Below are 5,077 nucleotides of genomic sequence, written 5' to 3'. Positions count from 1 at the left end.
ATTGCTGTGTAAAATGCATAAATATTTTCACGAGACTTATAATAGTGGTATTAGAATTATTATAATGTTTATGTCATATAATGGATCTGTGAATTTCTTTTAAATAATTTTTATAATCACAAAATTTTATAAAATTAAGAAAGTAGTAAATTTTACAATTAAAATATGAATCCCACACTGCAGAAATACATACAAGAATGAAAACACTGTAATATTTGAAATGCATGATTTATTTTTTTAATAAATTAATAATTATATTTTGATTTTCTATGACAGCAGACTGATTTGCAACTGATTGCTTATACAAGTCACATATTTCACACAGTACATTAATATATTCTTCTGCGTTTTAATTATTTCCTTTTCTGCAGCTGTAATATCATCTCTCTTCCTTTTTTCTCTTCGGTCTCCTGCTTCGAATAGTTGAGCTTCTATCTGAGGGAAAATTTTAAAATATTCATTCAAATTCAAATATTCTTAATTTTTATATTTCATAATGTAAAACACTTTTTATAATTAATTAAACAATGAAACTTCTCTAAAAAGGAACAATTCATAATATTGATTTCTTTAACTTTCAATTTTTTTCCCTTTATAATTTTTAAGACTGTTTATAGATCAAGAGGATTTAATGATTATTATTTTAAATTCTTAAAATCTTGTTGTTAATAAAAGACATACTTTGTATATAATGTTCGCAATAAAGAATTGAAATAACTCTTTTGTATGAGAAATATTAATTTACATCTGTTATAATTAATTTATACCAGCGGTTCTCAGCCAGTGGTATGCAAAGAAACAAAATATTTTTAACTATGAAATTCAAAAATCTCATAAAGAAAAGAATAGTTAATAGAAATTTCCTTTGATCGAAATTGACTTGAAGATTTGGAAAATGACACACTTGTTAACTTTTGGCTGAACCGAAAAAAAGAATTTAAAGGCATTTCAAATAAAGCTATCAAATTTGTATTGTCTTTTCGCACAACCTGTTTGTGTGAAAAATGATTTTTTCCATGTTAAATTTGAAATATAAATACTCATCAAAATTAAAAGTGGAACCTAATTTACCATTAAATGAAATAAGAGCAGACATAAAGAAATTAAATATTAAAGTATTATAACTGAAATTTTGATAATCAAGTGAATAATTAATTTAATTAAATTTAATTTTGATAATTAAGTAATCATCAGTTTTTAATCTAATAGTTCTTTATGTGTACATATTTAATACAAAGAGTGTGCAAATGGCAATATATATATATATATATATGTTTTTAATATTTCTATTGAGGAATTGAAAAATAATCATTGTAAAATTAGTGGTAGTCTTAATGTTTTTCAGTTTTTGCTTAGATGGTACACTACAGTCAAAAGGTTGAAAACCGCTGATTTATACCATTAAAGTTTTCCTGTTGGGAGGAAAAGGAAAAGAAGAATGCAGAAAACATTAGATTTTATGTAATAGATACAAACTTGTCATTCCTAAATGCCATTGCAGATTTCCTCGTGATAAAGGTGTGGAATTTTCTAATGTAAAAAAGAAAAAAGCATAAAATAAGCACAATTTACTCAACAATCTTGACTGAAATATACATGCTTTCAGAGATAGCATAAAGCAAGAAAAGTTTACTCAACAATCTTGATTGAAATATACATGCTTTCAGAAATAATATACAAAGCATACTGCATAATCAAAGTTATGAGTTTATATACTATGAGATACTATACATGTTTATAATATACCACGTTCCTGTACACCTAACACCTCGTCCACAATTTTCTATACAATTCATTAAAGATAGTTCCTGAAACATAACTGACTTAAGAGAAACATGCATACTTCTAATTTATGCACAACAATTTGACAAACATTAATTTCAGGTAAAGAGCTACATGTATTATATCAAAGAAAGAATGAATAAGTGTAATTTGCCTTTATCCTACAAATACTTAAAAAAAATTACATTAAAAAAATGAATTATACATAATGGTAGCAAATTTTTAATGAAAAACAAAACAAGAGTTGAAAACTTAATGCAGTTTTTGTCAATATTTTACTCTCTTAAAATTTATATAAATGTATAGAAACTTGAAATGCATACCGCATTTGGCTGGAAAACTTGTGGTATTGTACTGCACTCTAGGGAAAGGGAAAAAGTATACAATGAAGCAATCATAGGAATAAAAGATATTTGCATATTATTGAAACCAGCTTAATAAAAGTTACCAAATTTTCAAAAATGTGCCAAACTCTGACAACGATTATGTATCAAAATTTTTCAGGTAACATGCTCATGACAATTTTTCATTCAAGCAATGTTACCATTTTCATATGTGTTTCTTATGTTGTATTTCAAGTTCCAATGGATTTTAGATACGAATAGTTGTTTTAGATTAATTTCAGATTTAAAATACTGCTTGTGGAGCTTACCATCAAAAGACGAAGCTGTGTTAAAAGTTCTGCAGGAATAGAACATTTTAGTACAAAAATTTCTAATGGAAACAACTATGAGATGAATTTGGTACATAGACAAGGCATGCAGTATCAAGTTTATGTAATTCTCTGATTTTTTTTTTTTTTAAAGTGAAAACAGATCACTTTGGCACAAGTGCTAAAAAATTAGACAAAAAATTTGTGGAAAATGTATTTTTTTTAAACTATCATATAATTTTTATTTAATAATTGAAATTAGTATTTTAAAATTTGTTAAATGTTTTTTCCTTTGATATGTTGATAACATTTTGCCAACTTAGATAAATATTGATAGTTTGGTTATGCTAAAAGCAAGCTGCAAAAACAACGTACTTCTCCTGATAAGTATTTTTCTCTTTTCATTTATAAAGACCACCAAACTGATCCAGGTGTTTGTGTTAATACGTTAAGTACCAAAAAATATTGAAGAATGCACAATGAAAGATGGCAACCAGTATGGTAAAAGATATAATTAATATATGCAATGAAAGAAATCTTATTAAAAAACGACTTTCATTATCAGCAGAGAAGCATGACACAGTTACAGTAAAGAAATTAAGCTTTTGTTTCTGCACTTGTAGCTTTTAATAGCCAAAAATTGTTTTTTGAAATTTTATGAAATAAATAGAATAGGTAAAAGATATAATTAATATATGCAATGAAAGAAATCTTATTAAAAAATGACTTTCATTATCAGCAGAGAAGCATGACACAGTTACAGTAAAGAAATTAAGCTTTTGTTTCTGCACTTGTAGCTTTTAATAGCCAAAAATTGTTTTTTGAAATTTTATGAAATAAATAAATCTGAACATAACTGATATCAAATGAGAATGGGTCCAAACTTTCACTTAAGAGGCAGAAAGTGTACTGTAAATGCACAATATAATGAGCAGAACACAAAGCATAATTTATAAATTAACCTTTACTCTGGATGTATATATTACATTAATATCACATTAGAATTATCAGGGTTTCATATAATTTTTTATTTATTGTATTACATTGAAATACCTTTAATTTCATTTTTATATTTTCCCAATGATGTACAATATAAATCTAAAAATTGCTCTTAACTGTTTCATCACATAATGAATGTCTAAGGGAAGGAATGCCTGCGTGGAAGACTAAGTAAAACTTAGTATTCATGTTATACATTGAAAAAATGAAGAAAACACTCATGCAGCCAGCTTTTTCACCAGGATTTAAAGAGAGACTGGGATAGCGGTGTTCAGCAGGCTTATCTGCTTGTAGATAGATGGGCTTATTAATTACTATGTAATTCAAGAACTAGTGAATTTTCATATGGTAAACATGCCTACTGTCACTGAAGAATCATGCATCTGCATTAAACAATAAAAATATAACACAAATTTGAATTGTAAATTAAACTTACTATTAGAAGAATTAAAACCAAATGCTGTAATTTGAAAATGGGAAAAAAATGTGGTTTATATTTGAAAAAGCAAGGATTTTTGTCTGAAAAGTAAAATATATTTTACACACACCTGTTGCTGTAGTTTACTTTGAGGGAATTTTCTATAGGATAAAGTAAATAAAGTTGTACACATTAAATACATGTTGTACACATTAAAAGAAATATATTTCTTTCGTTTTCAGGACTGGAACAATTCTTACACCACACTACAACGCAGTAAACACTTGACCATAAGCTCAGAGAAATCATGGGAACTGATGTTTTTTGTTTACATCGACACGCAGTCTCATTGGATATTGATGTAGTTTATCGGACAAGCTCTCCTGGCACGAGAGCAAACCAGCTCCCCATTGCAATTTTGACGTCATCAGTTACCAGAGCGGTAAAGCGTTGCACTTGAATTCGACTTTAGCAGACGATAGCAGGAACGCCTCTTGCGAGCTAACATTTGCAATTTATCAGAGCGTTGCACTTGAATTCGCCCCTTAATCTGAATCAACTGATGAATTCACGCTCCACCATTTCAAAAGCATTACGACTGTCTCTTAAATGCCAAGGGATTCGATCAGCATTTCTCCGATTTCTTAAATGTCTGAGCAAAATCACCTCATCCATCTTGTTTACAGTCGCTGTTAAGAGTTTGCGGCAGGTCAGGAGTAGAGCTACTAGAGATACCCTTTATAGTAGCCTTAGTCAGGAGTAGCCGCAAAATTCCTCTATGGTAGTGACGTATTTTCAGTAGGCGTGTCCGAAAAGCGTTGCACTTGAATTCGGTTTTGCAATGCAAGTGCGATTACCATGACAAGCGTTGCACTTGAATTCGCCCCTTAAAAATGCTAAACGTACGACTAGTTGCGCAGAGACACTTTCGTGATTTAATATAAAGACGTGAAAATTTTTGACCTTTTGATAGTGTACCTGATGATTTATTAAAAACACAATTGACTCTCTTATATTTAATATTGAAAAGAAGGAGGGGGATATGTACAAAATAATAATAAAGATAATTCTAAGGTATTTTTTATAAATATATGTGACTTCTGAATATAGAAAATAATCGCTTACAAATGACTTATGCAGTATTTGTTTTATTATCATATCCTGTCCTCATAAGCTCAAAAATAAAACTTTATACAGGAAAGTCATTTTACCTCCAAATATATTTT

The 5,077-nt window shown here is 28.5% G+C and overlaps 1 long non-coding RNA gene across 1 annotated transcript; it reads right to left on the bottom strand.

Annotated features, from left to right (window-relative positions):
- Positions 1–212: 212 nt before the first annotated feature.
- Positions 213–4,388, bottom strand: LOC146992853 (uncharacterized). Its single transcript, XR_015038907.1, has 4 exons — positions 3,982–4,388; positions 2,106–2,143; positions 1,477–1,530; positions 213–435 (listed from the first exon to the last, which is right to left on the bottom strand). It is a non-coding gene; the product is annotated as an uncharacterized LOC146992853 (long non-coding RNA).
- Between the last annotated feature and the right edge of the window lie 689 nt (positions 4,389–5,077).

The sequence above is a fragment of the Stegodyphus dumicola genome, chromosome X2, assembly GCF_044657685.1.
Source record: "Stegodyphus dumicola isolate Sdum_Otavi_A_Nest chromosome X2, ASM4465768v1".
Taxonomy (NCBI): Eukaryota; Metazoa; Arthropoda; class Arachnida; order Araneae; family Eresidae; genus Stegodyphus; species Stegodyphus dumicola.
The sequence above is the reverse complement of the archived record's forward strand: the minus strand, read 5'-3'. Positions and strand labels throughout refer to the sequence as shown.